Source organism: Pan troglodytes, chromosome 2, assembly GCF_028858775.2.
Source record: "Pan troglodytes isolate AG18354 chromosome 2, NHGRI_mPanTro3-v2.0_pri, whole genome shotgun sequence".
In the NCBI taxonomy this organism is placed as follows: Eukaryota; Metazoa; Chordata; class Mammalia; order Primates; family Hominidae; genus Pan; species Pan troglodytes.
In genome coordinates this window covers 192,283,135-192,300,960 of record NC_086015.1, presented here as the reverse complement: position 1 = coordinate 192,300,960, position 17,826 = coordinate 192,283,135, and the positions used below count along the sequence as shown (strand labels likewise).

The 17,826-nt window shown below is 39.2% G+C and overlaps 1 long non-coding RNA gene across 1 annotated transcript in view; it reads right to left on the bottom strand.

Moving 5' to 3' along the window:
- Positions 1-17,826, bottom strand: part of LOC129135329 (uncharacterized) — a 51,316-nt gene that overhangs the window by 21,593 nt on the left and 11,897 nt on the right. Inside the window, exons 2-3 of the long non-coding RNA XR_679387.5 lie at positions 5,957-6,078; positions 2,495-2,648 (exon numbers count right to left, since the gene is read on the bottom strand). This is a non-coding gene — a long non-coding RNA (uncharacterized LOC129135329). The remainder of the gene's footprint in view (positions 1-2,494; positions 2,649-5,956; positions 6,079-17,826) is intronic.

The following is a 17,826-nucleotide window of genomic DNA, read 5'->3' as shown; positions in this document are numbered from 1 at the left end:
CAACAGAGAGTTTCAGTTAATAAATGTAGAGAAAATGAGGAAAATAGAAAATGACCATTACAACATCATAATAACAATGGCAACAAGCAAGATCCACCACAAGAGGCTAAAATTAGTTAATGAGGGAAAGTTTAAGTATAAACAGCATATTTTTATAGTCTCAAGTGTCACTTCTCAAAATATTTAGTAATAACAAAGGGGGAAACAGCAAATTTACAGTGGAAAAATCCAGCAGATGCCATCTTAACCAAGTGATCAGGGTTAATGTCACCAATAATATATATCAACATAATATACCTGGTATCACAGCCTGAGAAGGACGCATCCCTGCTGTGGTATCTTTTGCAATACCTTCAGTATAGTCCCGAGAAAAGATCAGAAAAACCAAAATTGAAGGACATTCTACAAAATAACTCATCAGTACTCTTCAAAAGTGTCACAATCATGAAAGAAAAGGAAAAACTGTGAGAAACTGTCACAGATGGCAGGAGACCTGACAACTAAGGCAACGTGGGACTCTGAATTGGAGCCTAGGAATAAGAAAGGACATTTGTGAAAAAATTGATGAAATATGTATAAAGTCCATACTTTAGTGAATAGTACTAAAGTTAATTTCTTAGTTTTTAAGCATTGTTCCATGGGTAGATAAGATGTTAACATTAGGAGAAGTTGCTGTTGCTGTTGTTTTTGTTTTTGTTTTTCCTGAGTCTAAAATTATCTCAAAATAAGAAGTTTAAAAGATAACTGAGTTGGGCCGGGTGCGGCAGCTCATGCCTGTAATCCCAGCTACTCAGGAGGCTGAGGCAGGAGAATCGCTTGAACCCGGGAGGTGGAAGTTGCAGTGAGCCGAGATTGCGCCCTTGCACTCCAGCCTGGACAACAAGAGCGAAACTCTGTCTCAAAAAATAATGCTAATAATAAAATAACTGAGTTGAAGAGCCAACACTGCCACCTACCAGTCAGTGGCATGTCCTTAGGTAAGTTACCTAAGCTCTCTCAGCCTAATCTTTCATTATCACTAAAATTAGAGAAATAGTACCAACCTTTTGTTGATATGAGGTCAAAATGAGATAAGGAACATGAGGGCACTTCGAAAACTATTAACTCTTATAAAAATATCTTCATTACTTCTTAACTCTTTGACCTTTTCATCTCATTCAACTATAGTTGCCAGATAAAATATAGGACTCCAGTTAAATTTGAATTTCAGATAAACAACTGTTTTAGTATAAGTATGTTTCATGTTATGGTTGAGACATACTTAAAACAATTTTTTTCTTTAGATGCCCTGTATTTTTATTTCCTAAATCTGATAAACCTACCTTGACCTGACTTCCAATACTCTGTCCCTTTCTTGAAGATGTCTTCTTCCCTCCTCCAGGCCGTCTTTGCACAATACTGACAGCTCTGGTACAATGATTCCATGCAAGGGCCATGGCGGCCCATGCTCCAGGAGAGCTGCACAAAGGTTCATCTATCACAAGACTCTAGCAAAATGAATTCATTAAGAGTACACGACAAACAGGAATTTTCCCTTTCTGACTCATCTTGCAATTGTGCAAAATTTATTTTAAAATTTTTAAGTTATTTTTACTTCTCACTCCCCACAAAAGCCCAGTGATAAAAATACTGTGCAGATTTTTTAAGCTGTGAGGAAAGATCAAAATCAGCAACAACCTATAAGATGGTCCTGGTAGACTAAAGTATGAGCCCACCTCTTGGGACCTGTAGTGAGGTTTTGGGGAAAGAATGAAAGAGAAGAGGAGGAAGACTTTGAACACAACATTTTTACATATACCAGCTAAGCATATAGGGAAGTATGCTTAACTTCACTTTCCTAGTGAGAAACTGAGTCTGAGGGAAGACAACTTAGGGTCTACCTCATGAAGGCCATTGATTTCATACTTCTTTCTCTTCCATAACATCTGGACCTCAAGGTTCTACCCAAAGGCCACCTCTTTTGTGAGTTTACCTCCTTTATTCTCCAAATCAAGTATGGTTTGTTTTTCTCTGAATCTCCACATTGCTATAAAAAGACCTTAAGACCTTTACCTGGGAGTATAGCCACATGTTATTCACATTGTATTGATATCTCTTATTTTGGTCTTAAGGACAAAGGTTGTGTCATGTTCATGTCAAGATACCCTATGGTATCTCCAAAGCAAACGTGACTTTCAAAATTGAAAGTTGAGAGGCCCAAGTACTGGTTCAAGTTGACCACTAACTTGGCACATTGGTTACAATATACACTGTGGCAGATACAATTTTAACTTGTGTCAATAGTTTCCATTTGTTAACATATGTCAGCACCTATATGATCTCTAAAATCCTTCTAGTTCTGACATCTTGCCTCTTAGGATCCCAGTTTTTGATGGAGCAGACACCTAAGTAATGGTTTTGTGGCCTCAATGCTATTCTGGCTACTGAAATCAAATTCCTATAGGCATCATAATTTTCCTTTTTGGTTGCCACTCCCATAGTTCCTTCTACTCACCTTGGAGGTGTATCAGAAATATTATCAAGGATCTTCTGTAAGGGATGATCCAGACTCTGAGGACTCTACGGAGTGAACAGTAACAGGCTTTCTGTGAATCAACAGCATGAAATCTCTGGGTGTCTTTTTGCACAGGCCATCCTCATTAATAATCCTGTCTCAAAGGGAAGATGCAGATTTGTAATTACTGACAGCTTAGAGGTCAGAAGCTCTAAGTTTATATGTTGTTTCACAGGATATTCCTGCTGGATTTAAGTCTAGAAACTGGATTCAAACCCTAGATCATCATCACACTCATCTTTCTGTACTTCTGGTTAGCAATTATTTCACAATGAAATCGTGTGAATAAGAGCTGTCTTTCTTTCCCTACAGGGTTTGGTAGGAATCAAATAAGATACAACTAGCAATAATTTATAGAATACATAGCAAACACCAGGTACCAAGGTAAACACTTCACTTGTATCATTTAATCCTTCTGATGTCCTCGTAAATTTGGAGGTCCAATTTCCATTTGAACAATGAGTAGATCTAAGCTCAGCAAGCTTAAGCAAATTATACAAGGTCATAGAGCTAGGAAATAATGGAAATGGAATTCAGACACATTTTGCTGCCCCAAAAAACCACACTCTTAATCACATGCACCCATTTCCCATATAAAAATGCTTTAAAATCAGAAAGCATCATACACATGAAGGAATTCTCACTTAACCCTCACAACATACCAGGGGATAATAAGGCAGGTATTTTTTCGCAATTTATAAATAACCAGTGGCCAGTCTTAGTGACATCGAGCTAATAAGTGGCAAAACTAGGAGTTAAGCCTATTTATTATCTTGTTCTCTGAGCAGATTCCCTTAACTAAGGAAAGAATAACAACCTTCAAGTTCTGTCTGAAAGCAGAGTGGTATTTTTTTAATACTAGAAGAAGGTCATGCCACCTTATGAGAATATAGCTCTACCCTCCATGTATCTTCTGAGTCAAATTGACTTATTTTATGTAGAACAAAGAGTTTTCCTGGTGTCAGCACCTCATTGCCCAAAATGGACTTTTCTCTGTCTCATGCATCATCCCCCAAACCAAAATTGTCAGTAAAGTCCCACTTCCAGAATTTTTATTATCTATAATGACGCTGTGAACTCAGGAAAAGAGCCCAGCTCTCTTCCAGGCATCGGCAGTGCTTATAGAGCTGGCAGGGAGAAATCCACTTTGTACTTTGTCAGAAAAGTTAATCTGATATGAGACAATAAAGATGGAATGCCATCAGGGTGATGTTCTTACAGAAGCATTTTTTTCTGATCACTAAAGACATTTTAAAAAATAAAACAAAATATACCAAACACACACACACACACACACACAAAACACCCTGCAGCTCCATCTTCTGAATAGGCAATGGAATCTCTCAATGAGAAAAATAAGTCTGATATAAAGAATTCTGCAAAGGAGGAGGATGGTCTTTTCTGAGATCTGGGGCCCCTGAGCTGGCAGAATCCTAACATGGGGCTTGAAGGTGATACTTCCTTTGTACCTGTTGATTAAGAAGACATATGAATAGAGAGACCAAAGAAGGATTAATTGGGGGAGGAGTTGTTTACATGAAAGCTGTGGCTTTTTATTTCTTTGCCAATCTCCTACCTTTTTGGACCTCAAAAGGGGTGGGGTGGAGAGAAAGAGGAATTAATCAGCTATAAACAGACAACCCTGGAAGAAGATCATATGGTCTGACAGGCCCAGGGCTCAGTAAATAATAAGCACCTTCATTTAATGTAGTACTTTATAAATTCACTGTGTAATTTCTATTATATCATTTCTTTTGATCCTCAAAAACAATAAGGGAGGTTAACTGGGATTAATATCTCCATTTGACACCTGAGAATACTGAAGCCAAGGGAGAAAAAGAAACTTGCCCGAGGTTATATGTCTTGTTTGTGGAACAACAAGGATTTGACTTGCTCTGACTCTACAATGCAGGTTTCCCTTCCAATGCTACATTATTATCTTAAAGTAAACATTAAAAACAATAAGAAAACTTTTTGTCTGAGTATAAGCAGACTTTTTTATGTAGTTGCCTAGAAATTAATTAAATAAATCATCCAATATTGGAAAACAAGAAGTAAAAGCAAACATTCAGAGCGAAGAGAGACCTAAAAGATTACCTACTAAATTGAAGGTAGAACAGATAAAAGTAAATCACTTAAGATCTCATTGCAAGATCTAATACTACTTTGGTCAAAAGTTTATTTAACTTTCAAGCTAATAAATTAAAAGTTTGGATTTATTTAACATGGGTTATTGTATAGAAAGATAGGTCTAGACTCTGCCATCATTTACCCATTGAACAATTTCTTATCTTGCTCCATGCCAGTAGTGGACCTTCCCAAATTGAATGTGAAAATATTTCAGTAGTTTGGTTTTATGGAGGAAAAAATAAAGATTACTATTTTTAGCACTGCCCATGAAATAACAAATGTTCATGTAAGATAAATAGTTTCCTCATACATAAAGTGGAGAGGACATTGCCTCCTGCTGCCAAGATTATTAGAGTATTAAATGAGTTAATGAAGAAAATCTATATTAATATATGACACGTATGTGTGTGTGTATATACACACACACACACACACAAAGTCCTTTGTTCTTAAAAAAAAGTCATAATATGTATACATGAAACAAAAGAGAAAGCCCTTCTTCTGAGGGGATCTGGCAGAAGAATCTAAACTCTCTTGTTAATCTATGTCTTTCACCTTCCCTGTCTCCCAGGGTTGTCACAGTACAGTTTGAAAGCCATTGCTTTAAATCACCATACAGGATGGAGCTTTTGTCACCCCTTCTGAGCTCCCCTTGCACTTTAAATATGCTTCTTTTCTAAGTCACTATGTTTTATTGTCACAAGGAATTTCTCTGCCTGCTTCTTCCATTAGACTGAGGCTCCTTAAAGACAAGCACCATGTCTTATTCTGTGTACCTACTCCAGAGCCTCCCCAAAGCTGTCTCTGGCACACTGGAACTCATTAATTCATGTGCTCTGAATGAACATGTGAATTAGTGAGTCAATGAATAATAAGTAACTTTAAGAAGGTAATATTCTTAAAATATTACCTGAAAAAGCTGAATAATCAGAACACATACAACGAAGTAAAGACAAGACTCTGCTGCATTACTCGAATGCATTTCAAATCCTAAACAATCATAGAGCAGTACCACCTCTAATTGGCAAATAGGTGAGATGCCAGCCTTGATGGGCCTGCCACGGCTGGCTGGCCAGGGTCTGAGTGACAGAGACTCCAGAGCACATTTCCCGGGCACATTTCCAGTCCCAGGGAGAATCGCTCCTGTCAAGTTTATCAGCCAAATCCTCCTGATTACCAGAGGTCAAGAGCACACGCAGCAAAGCATTTCTCTACTCGCTTAGGCCAAGGAGAGACTTGATAGAGTGCCAGCAAGTACAATGAATGTTTTACCTTATAAATGCTGAGAAGACAACATGTTCCTTTTAGCATTAATTGCTTCATTCAGAAGAAGCCATTTAAAATCCGAGTCTGGTCTTTTTCCTTGATGAGCAATTTCAGGCTGCCTACCAAAGCTTTTGTTGGTTGGGAGGAGAGAGGAAGAGAAAGCATTTTGTTAAGGCATTTTAATTTTCATATTTAATGAAACAGATTGGGTAGCAGGTTCCTTTCATTTAATTTTTCTGTTCCCTGAATACCTTCTTGTATATTACACATTCTGCCGGAGCTTCCTGCAAGAACTTTACTACATTTCACAAGTTAAGGCTGTCAAATGTTACCCACTGAATCAAATATATTTCTTGCACCAATATTCAGCTATTATTATTGTAACAGACCAATCATAAATCTCAAAGCTGGAGAGAAAGGGAACACGTACTGATGTTTCTCCATATTCTCTTGAGCACATAAAATTATATAACTCTCTAAAGCCCTCTTTTTATTGCTGCATCTAAAATGTTTTGCATGCTTTACAGGATAAATTCTTTAAAGGGGCTATTTCTCTTCAGTAAAGGGGAATTAATCAATCCACCAGAAATGTTATTTGTTTTAATTAATTAGCAGAGATGTAGAGAAAAACACCACTGGACTGAAGTGAGAAGGCAAGCTCACTCATTTCAGCTATTATTTATTAGAGCGTTTTCACTTTCATTCTCCCTGATACAAGGAGGATAAAGCATTTGCCTGTTTTTAGAACAAAACTAGAATAGTGCCTGGCACATAATAAGAGCTCAATCAATATTTGTGCATAAATGAGTAAGATAATCTAACTATTTGACTTAGTTCCTCCGGGCCTCAATTTTTTCATTTGTTAAAAAACCAAAAGGACTGATAATCTCTGTATTTCTTATCTCACATAGTTACCGTAGGAACAAATGAGATAAATGATGGCTTTGTGAAACTGACAACTTATGCACATAAATAAGGGAGCAGCATCATTAGTAATAGCAGCAGGTCTAAGCCTAACCTTGTGAACTTGGCCAAGACATTTCAATTATCTGGGCTTTTGTTTCACAACGATAAAAGGACAGGGTTGGACTAGATGATCTGTAAGTTTTCTTCTAGCTCAAACTAACTAAGATCTTTTAACCAGTCAACAAAGACTCCTTTAATACCCATGCTATGCAAAATACTCTTCTAGGAAAAAAGTGCCCAGGAATAATCCAAGAGATTTCAAAGATAAATTAAAACCAATAACTTTTCTAAAATACTTTGTCCTGGTTATATTTTGAAATATAAAAGCAGGCCATTGGGGAAAAGCATAGGGAGATGTGAAAACCAGATTTCACAAGAAAAGTCATTTGGGAAAATCAAAAATTGAGTTAGCTTCTGGTATGCATCTTGTGGAGATCATTCTGACCTTCCAAACTGCTTGTGTAACAAACTTGGATTTAACATTTGGTGTTGGCTTTTACAATCTACCTAATGAGAAATATCTTTAAAAAGAGTAAGAACATGCTGACTAAAAACATTCAGAAAAGACGTCGGAGAGAAAGTGAAGGAAAGAAGGAATATAAATATACTATTGTCATTTAAACAAGCTACTAGTACTTCATGTGAATGTATAGACAACTCAAAGCAATTCTAGGCATGTGTGCATACATACACACACAAACACACGCACACAGCTAAGGGAACCAACCCATCAACAAACATAAATTGTATATAAATACTAGATACTAAAGAAAATTAGACATATAAAAACACTGCTTTCTCTCAAAGGCAATTACAAGATCCTGCATGATATAAGGCCAAATATCTTTTCAACATAACATGTCCAACTTAAAATCATACCTTTACTCCTTGAATCTGCTCTTCTTCATTGGGCCTATTTTGAAAAATTTTATCTTAATCTATCATATTTTCTACACAAACCAAAAAACACAAAAGCTTTTCTTGATTCCTGCTCTCTCGCTTCCTAAGTCCAAGGAGTTATCAGGCCTTATTGTCCCAAATGACCCCCATCAAGTCCAAAAGAGGGCATGGGGAAACCTCTGGAAGGAAGAGTACATTTTTCAGGATAGATCAGGTTCTGCTTCAAGAACAAATAATTCCAGTAATAGCAGCAGCTTAGCACAACAAACATTTACTTCTTGTTCAATTACAGTCTGATATAGGTTGGTTCTACTCAGTGGTTATTCTAAGCTATGAGTCAAAGATTCAAGTTGCTTCTGCTTTTTAGCTACAAAATAGACAATCCTGTCTTCCAAATTCAACATAAAAAAGAGAAGGAGGGGTACAGAATATGTCAGAAATTTTTTAGAGCTCAAGGTTTTTTACTCACATTCCATTGGCCAAAATTCCATCACATAAAACTCAGTCCTAACCTAACCTCAAGGAGGCTGAGAAATATTGTCTTCCGGAGTATCCAGGAAGAGGAAATGATGTGGTAAAACAGGGCATTGTCTCTGCCACAAGGGCTGTTACGTAAATTAGATTATTTACTCGACCTAAAGAGATTTTTCAGGTACTAAAATCTACAAACTCTCAGGTTTATCTACCTAACTGACAAAATCCTTTCATAATTAAACTCTTTCTATAATTGTTTTGGTTTTATCCTCTAAGAAAATAAAAATTTAGAGATCTGTATCTTTATTTTCACCTACCACATTCTGGGACAGAAGATTTTTGCTCAATGTAGTACTGCGTCATCTAATAATTTACCTTTAGCTTTCCCACACATGTCCTTAATTTTAATTGAATAAAATGCTTTATTATTTATCTAAATTTTCCCACTTCCTGCACATTCCTCTGAAACTGCAGAAATACTAACAAGACCTGGTCTCAGATGGGGTGTGTGACCATGAGAAGAATGTAGAAGATTTTCAAAACACACACCAAAATTTATTGACCCATATCGAGGTTTACCAGGTTTGCCTTTCAGCTATAATTTAGATGAAATTTCCTGAGCCCTCTTAACAGTTTGGCTGTTCAGCCTTATTTAGCCAACCAACCCTCAGTCATCTTTTAGGATTAATCCTAGACATTACTTTTCTCTGGACAACTTTCCTGGCCTTCAAAGTCTGGTTGGATGTTCCATTTATGTGAATTCAAAATACACTGTATCACATATCTTTCTCATAGCACTTAACACACATTATTATAAGCATTTTTTTAAATGTCAGTATTCTTCAATGAACCACTGACCCAAAGATTCACATATTTTTTCCTTTCCAGTATGCCAGACTCTTTGTCCAGAATCTACATCTTGGAACTTACTGAGAATGAAATATATTATCATTAGATTAATTGAAACAAAGACATTTACCATAATTGCAGGTGGGGAGGATTCACTGGGGCATATTCTCAACTTCTCTTCTCCTAAAAGCAATTTTCTTGCCTTTTCTTAAAGTTTAGAAAATTCAGTGGTGGCGGTTCCAGTCATCATGTCACTTGTTTTCTTTCATCCAGCATATTAAAGCTCTAAAAATTCCCAACTCTATTTTGAGCCAGTTAAGCACTGGATTGCAAACAACACAGCCTCCCCACCCTAATTTTAAAATGCATTCCTAGCATAGTGGTCATTGCCACTGCCTCTGACAGATACTGATATTTGTTTGGGGTTTGTTCGTTTAGTATGTTTTAGTTTGGGGCACAGTTAATGATGCCCTCTCAGGTCTAATAGGTTACCACTTGTCTCCAAGACACTTGACAACTTGCTCATGGAGTGCTCTAGATGCCACTGCCATCCCCGAAACCTCCTTATCTGCTAGCATAGCCTCCACTGTGTCTGCCACGGCTGAGCCAGAGGCGCTCCGGTGGACAGACCCCATTACTGGAACCTGCGTGTATTAGTCTGTTCTCACACTGCTAATAAAGACATACCTGAGACTGGGTAATTTATAAAGGAAAGAGGTTTAATTGACTCAGTTCAGCATGGCTGGGGAGGCCTCAGGAAACTTACGACCATGGCAGAAGGGGAAGCAAACATGTCCTTCTTCACATGGCGGCAGGAGAGAGAAGTGCTGAGCAAACAGGGAAATGTTCCTTATAAACCATCAGATCTCATGAGAACTCATTCACTACCACAGGAACAGCATAGGGGTAACTGCCTCTGTGATTTCATTACCTCTCACTGAGTACCTCCCACGACATGTGGAGATTATTACAACTCCAGGTGAGATTTGGGTGGGGAAACAGAGCCAAACCATATCAATTTGCCCTTGGCCCCTGCCAAATCTCATGTCCTCACATTTCAAAACGCAATCGTGCCCCTCCAACAGTCCCCCAAAGTCTTAGGTCATTCCAGTATTAATCCAAAAGTCCAAGTCCAAAGTCTCTTCTGAGACAAGGTAAGTCCCTTCCACCTATGAGCCTGTAAAATCAAAAGTAGGTTAGTGACTTCCTAGATACAATGGGGGCATAGGCATTGGGTAAATACACCCATTCTACATGGGAGAAATTGGCCAAAACAAGGGGGTTAGAGGCCCCATGCAAGTCTGAAACTCCACAGGGCAGTCATTAAACCTTAAAGTTCCAAAACTATCTCTTTTGATTCCATGACTCACATCCACGTCACACTGATACAAAAGGTGGTCTCCCACAACATGGCCTTGGGCAGCTCTGCCCTGTGGCTTTGCAAAGCACAACCCCCCTAACAGCTGCTTTCATGGGCTGCCATTGAGTGCCTGTGGTTTTTCCAGGCACACAGTGCAAGCTGTATGTAGACCTCCCATTCTGGGGTCTGCAGGATGGTGGCCTTCTTCTCACAGCTCCACGAGGCAGTGCCCCAGTGAGGACTCTGTGTTAGGGCTCTGACCCCACATTTTCCTTCCACACTGCTGTAGCAGAGGTTCTCCATGAGGACTCTGCCTCTGCACAGACTTCTGCCTAGACATCCAGGCATTTCCATACATCCTCTGAAGTCTAGACAGAGGTTTCCAAACCTCAGTTCTTGACTTCTGTGTACCCACAGGACCAACACCACATGGAAGCTGCCAAGGCTTGGGGCTTGGGGTTTGCACTCGCTGAAGCAATGTCCTGAGCTGTATGTTGGCCCCTTTTAGCCACAGCTGGAGCTGAAGCAGCTGGGATGCAGAGCACCATGTTTCAAGGCTGCAGGGGTCCCTGGGCCCAGGCTACACAACCATTTTTCATTCTTAGGCCTCCAGGCCTGTGATGGGTGGGGCTGCTGTGAAGGTCTCTGACAAGCCCTGGAGACATTTTCCCCCATTGTCTTGGTGATCAATATTTGACTCCTTGATACTTATACAACTTTCTGCAGGTGGCTTGCAATTCTCCCCAGAAAATGGGGTTTTCTTTTCTATCACATTGTTAGGCTGCAAATTTTCCAAACTTTTATGCTCTGCTTCCTCTTGAATGCTCTGGCACTTAGAAATTTCTTCTGCCAGATTCCCTAAATCATCTCTCTCAAATTCCAAGTTCCACAGATCTCTAGGGCAGGGGTAGAATGTGGCCAGTCTCTTTCCATAGCAAGAGTGACCTGTAATCCAGTTCCCAACAAGTTCCTCATCTCCATCTGAGGCCACCTCAGCCTAGACTTCATTGTCCACATCATTATCAGCATGTTGGTCAAAGCCATTCAACAAGTCTCTAGGAAGTTCCAAACTTTCCCATATCTCCCTGTCTTCTGAGATCTCCAAGTCTCTAGGAAGTCTCAAACTTTCCCACATCTTCCTGTCTTCTTCTGAGCCCTCCAAACTGTTCCAATCTCTGCCTGTTACCCACTTCCAAAGTCACTTCCATGTTTTCGGGTATCTTTACAGCAGCACCCCACTAGCCAGTACCAATTTACTGTAATAGTCCATTCTCACACTGCTATGAAGAAATACCTGAGACTGGGTAATTTATAAAGAAGTTTAATTGACTCACAGTTCACATGGCTGGGGAGGCCTCAGGAAACTTACAAACATGGCAGAAGGCAAAGGAGAAGCAAGTACCTTCTTCACATGGTGGCAGGATGGAGTGAGTACAACGAGGGTAAATGCCAGATGTTTAACAAACCATCAGATCTTGTAAGACTCACTCATTATCACAAGAACAGCATGTGGGAAACTACTCCCATGATCCAATTACCTCCCATGGGGTCCCTCCCATGACACAGGACTGTGATGATTACAACTCAAGATGACATTTGGGTGAGGACACAGCAAAACCATGTCACTGCTTGAACCCACAAAAGTGCTGGTTTCTTCTATCACTTTTATATTTGGTTGAAGTGCTAAACCACAGGGCATGGAGTCCAGCTTCCCCAGGGACTATCTCTTTTGAGGGGCTAGGTGATATAAACTGGAAGTGTGAGGGAATAAACTCCCTACAATGAGAATTTTAACTACTGAGTAACAGGTGGTGGAAAGGTGCTGGCAAAGAAATCTGTCTTCCCACGTCCTTCCAGTTATGTCCCACATGGTTGAGCAACCACTCACGATTTGTTATGAACACATGGCCAATTCGGTAACATGCCACCATATATGTGCTTACCTTCTTTTCCTCTTTACCCTCTTTTCCTCATTGCCCTCTTTTCCTCACTCTCCCTGCCCTGAGATTATAAGTCCCAATAAAGTATTTGCATGACACTTTGGCTCAGGTAAAGGAAGTAAGACTGTTTAAACTGGAGAAAGAGACGTCCTTAAAGTAAAGATCTTGGAGGACAGGCGAACTGGTATGAAAAGTAAAGGGGATACAGCCAAGTCTAACTTCTCTTTGAGAAAATTTTTTTTAGTATTTTTTATTATTTGTATTTTTCGTTGTGGTAAAATATACATAACATAAAATGTACCATCTTTACCACTTTTAGGTGTACACTTCAGTACTGTTAAGTGCATTCACACTGTTCTACAACCAGTCTCCAAAACTCTTTTTATCTTGAAAACTAAAACTCTACACCCATTAAACAACTCCCCATTCATCCCTTTCCTGAGGCCCTATCCACCACCATTCCACTTTCTATCTCTATGAATATGACTACTTCATGTACCTCATGTAAATAGAATCATACAGTATTTGTCTTTTTATGACTGGCTTATTTCACTTAGCATGTCACCAATGTTCATGCAAGTCATAGCAAATGTCAGAATTTCTTTCCTTTTTAAGGCTGAATACTATTCTGTTGTACATGCATACTACATATTGTTTATCTGTCAGTGAACACTGGATTACTTCTACCTTTTGGCTATTGTGAATAATGCTGCTATGAATATGGGTGTAAAAATATCTCTTCGAGCTGGGCGCGGTGGCTCATGTCTGTAATCCCAGCACTTTGGGAGGCCAAGGTAGGTGGATCACGAGGTCAGGAGTTCAATACCAACCTGGCCAAGATGGTGAAACCTCAACTCTACTAAAAATACAAAAAAATTAGCTGGGCATGGTGGTGGATGCCTGCAATCCCAGCTATTCAGGAGGCTGAGGCAGAGAATTGCTTGAACCCAAGAGGCGGAAGTTGCAGTGAGCCGAGATCACGCCACTGCACACCAGCCTGGGTGACAGAGTGAGACTCCGTCTCAAAAAATAATAATACTAATAATATCTTCGAGACCTTGTTTTCAATTCTTTGGAACATATATCCAAAAGTAGAATTGCTGGATCATATGGTAATATTATTTTGAATTTTTTGAGAAACCAGCATACTGTTGCCCATACTGGCTATACCATTTTATATTTCCATCAACAGCATGCAAGGGTTCCAGTTTCTCCACATCCTTGCCAACAGTGGTTATGTTCTGTTTTTTTGATAGTAGCCATTCTACTGGGTGTGGTGTGGTATCTCATTGTGTTTTCGATTTGCATTTCCCTGACAAACATCTGTAAAAGGAATTTTTTTTAATTATTAGTAGATTAAAAGAGGTAACCTGCCCAAGAAGTCTCACAGAGAAAAAGAGAGATGATAAAGTTTAGACCTTCGTATTTCTCTCCTTGGACTCCTCCATAGTGAATGCAATTCCAAACAAGATAAAGAGTAACAGAATCTTAGCAGGTGGGCCTTATGCTAACTGCTAATACCTAATACAATTTAGAGACCATGTCTCATTCATTGTAACATTGTGGAACACAGTCTCAGTTTTTGTAGTTTAAAGCCCAGGCCTACAATCCTGGCAGAAGATATTGTGTAAGAGAGCCATTAGACAACTGCTAATACTTTAAAAGTCTGCATTATAAAGCACAACTCCACAAGACAAATCTATGCCCTCTTTGGACCAGTGAAAATCCAGATACAAAAGCAAAACATAAGCCCTTGCCAATCACTAAGGTCAAATACCCAAGAGAGCTTGGCCTACAAAATTATCAAAGCCTATAGCTATTGCCCTAGCTACTGTGGAAGGCTCAACTTCTCCTAGATTTCAGCCTGCAAACATCAGCACTTGGGACTATTTCTTAAGGTTCCCAGTCCATGCGCCAATATGTTGAAGTTTACAGTGGGAGGCAATAAATAACACTCCTCTCTTCTCTCAAATTCTGATCCATTTGAGAAATAATTCCAGAACTGACAAAAATTTAAAAAGCTGTTTTACTACATAGAAAATGCCTTCTTCCTTCTCAGTTTTTGTGCTCCACTCCCTGAATTGAACACATACACTCTGCCTTAAGCAAAGCTGCACAAGACAACCACAACCTCTACCTGTCAGAGAACTTGTGTGTCCTGGGATCAAGTCTCTTCAACAGGGGGTGAAATAAAACAAGGATAAGTGCCCTCTTCCCTTTACTTGTGTAAAAACAGAAATTCCTACTTTATATTCTAAAAGAGATACAGTAGGAGTAGAGTTCTTTCTGTCTTCTTACAGCCACAGCTATAGCTCACAGTCCTGTTGTAGTTGAGATTTTCTGAGTCTTGCCATCCCTCAGGGCTATAACTGACTAAGCCAGTTATCAATCTATTTAACTCTTAAATACCACTAATTTCTATAGCATTTCTATTACCCACGTTTCTGGACCAAGTGACAGGAATCAAATATTAGACAATGTAGAAATGGGATACTGGGCTCCATCTCAATGACACAGGCCAAGCCTGCATCTAGTATTAGCATCACTAGTCCTCTTCTTCCTTGTGGCTGGGCAAATCCTTATTTGGGAGGAATTCGGGGGCATGAGAGGAGTGGACTCTTACCCTATGTGTCATTCATGAAATAAAACCAGTGATCTCCTATAATCCCAGCACTTTGGGAGACCAAGGAGGGCAGATCACCTGAGGTCAGGAATTCAAGACCAGCCTGGGCAACATGGTGAAACCTGGTCTCTACTAAACATACAAAAATTAGCCAGGCATGGTGGTGTGTGCCTGTAATCCCAGCTACTTGGGAGGCTGAGGCAGGAGAATCGCTTGAACCCGGGAGGCAGAGGTTGCAGTGAGCCGAGATCGCATCACTGCACTCCAGCTTGGGTGACAAGAGGGAGACTCCATCTTAAAACAAACAAACAAACAAGCAACATCTAGGTGCCTGGTGCAACATCTGTGTCCAACATGTTGGTTTCCTTCCATCTAACAACAACAGAGATTGCTCTAGAGCTGGAGACACTGGAGTTGCATTCACTAGTTATCTTCAAAACACCCCACAGTAAAATTATCTTCATAGAAGCTCCCTCATGTAATAAGGGGTTCTGGTATTTTAGCTGATGGAATAGTAAAGTAAAAAATTTAATGTGATTAAATATCTGGCTTTTCTTTTCAACACAAAAAATTCTTGACCAAGAAATAATACCAATTCTACACAAATTCTCCAATAATATAGATGGGAACACTTTATTTTATTTTATTTTATTATTATTATACTTTAAGTTTTAGGGTACATGTGCACAATGTGCAGGTTAGTTACATATGTATACATGTGCCATGCTGGTGTGCTGCACCCATTAACTCGTCATTTAGCATTAGGTATATCTCCTAAAGCTATTCGTCCCCCCTCCCCCCACCCCACAACAGTCCCCAGAGTGTGATGTTCCCCTTCCTGTGTTCATGTGTTCTCATTGTTCAATTCCCACCTATGAGTGAGAGCAAATCAATAAATGTAATCCAGCATATAAACAGAACCAAAGACAAAAACCACATGATTATCTCAATAGATGCAGAAAAGGCCTTTGACAAAATTCAACAACTCTTCATGCTAAAAACTCTCAATAAATTAGGTATTGATGGGACATATCTCAAAATAATAAGAGCTATCTATGACAAACCCACAGCCAATATCATACTGAATGGGCAAAAACTGGAAGCATTCCCTTTGAAAACTGGCACAAGACAGGGATGCCCTGTCTCACCACTCCTATTCAACATAGTGTTGGAAGTTCTGGCCAGGGCAATTAGGCAGGAGAAGGAAATAAAGGGTATTCAATTAGGAAAAGAGGAAGTCAAATTGTCCCTGTTTGCAGATGACATGATTGTATATCTAGAAAACCCCATTGTCTCAGCCCAAAATCTCCTTAAGCTGATAAGCAACTTCAGCAAAGTCTCAGGATACAAAATCAATGTACAAAAATCACAAGGATTCTTATACACCAATAACAGACAAACAGAGAGCCAAATCATGAGTGAACTCCCATTCACAATTGCTTCAAAGAGAATAAAATACCTAGGAATCCAATTACAAGGGACGTGAAGGACCTCTTCAAGGAGAACTACAAACCACTGCTCAAGGAAATAAAAGAGGATACAAACAAATGGAAGAACATTCCATGCTCATGGGTAGGAAGAATCAATATCGTGAAAATGGCCATACTGCCCAAGGTAATTTATAGATTCAATGCCATCCCTATCAAGCTACCAATGACTTTCTTCACAGAATTGGAAAAAACTACTTTAAAGTTCATATGGAACCAAAAAAGAGCCTGCATCGCCAAGTCAAACCTAAGCCAAAAGAACAAAGCTGGAGGCATCATGCTACCTGAATTCAAAGTATACTACAAGGCTATGGTAACCAAAACAGCATGGTACTGGTACCAAAACAGAGATATAGATCAATGGAACAGAACAGAGCCCTCAGAAATAACGCTGCATATCTACAACTATCTGATCTTTGACAAACCTGAGAGAAACAAGCAATGGGGAAAGGATTCCCTATTTAATAAATGGTGCTGGGAAAACTGGCTAGCCACATGTAGAAAGCTGAAACTGGACCCCTTCCTTACACCTTATACAAAAATTAATTCGAGATGGATTAAAGACTTAAACGTTAGACCTAAAACCATAAAAACCCTAGAAGAAAACCTAGGCATTACCATTCAGGACATAGGCTTGGGCAAGGACTTCACGTCTAAAACATCGAAAGCAATGGCAACAAAAGCCAAAATTGACAAATGGGATCTAATTAAACTAAAGAGCTTCTGCACAGCAAAAGAAACTACCATCAGAGTGAACAGGAACACTTTTCAATGAATTTTATGAGGCTGGCATTACCTCCATGCCAAAACCATGCCAAGAAAGAGAGAAAATTATAGACCAATATCTCTCACAAACATAGACGCAAAAATTCTTACAAAGTACTAGCAAATAAAATTCAATAGCCTATAAAAAGTATAGCACATCATGACCAGGTGGAGTTGGTCCCAAAAATGCTAAGCAGTTTCAATATTCAAATATCAGTTAGCGTAATTCATCATATCAACAGAATACAAAGGAAAAAAACAAATGATCATATCAATAGACACAGAGAAAGCCTTTGACATAATCTGACATTCATTTATGATTAAAGACTCCCAGAAAACTAGGAATAAAAGAAAATTTCCACAACCATGTAAAGGGCACCATCAGAAGAGTTACGATAATATCAAATGATGAAAAACTGAATGCTTTTCCCCAAGACCAGAATCAAGGCAAAGATGTTCTCAGTATTTCTATTCAACAATATACTGAAAGTCTAAGCCAGTGCAACAAGGCA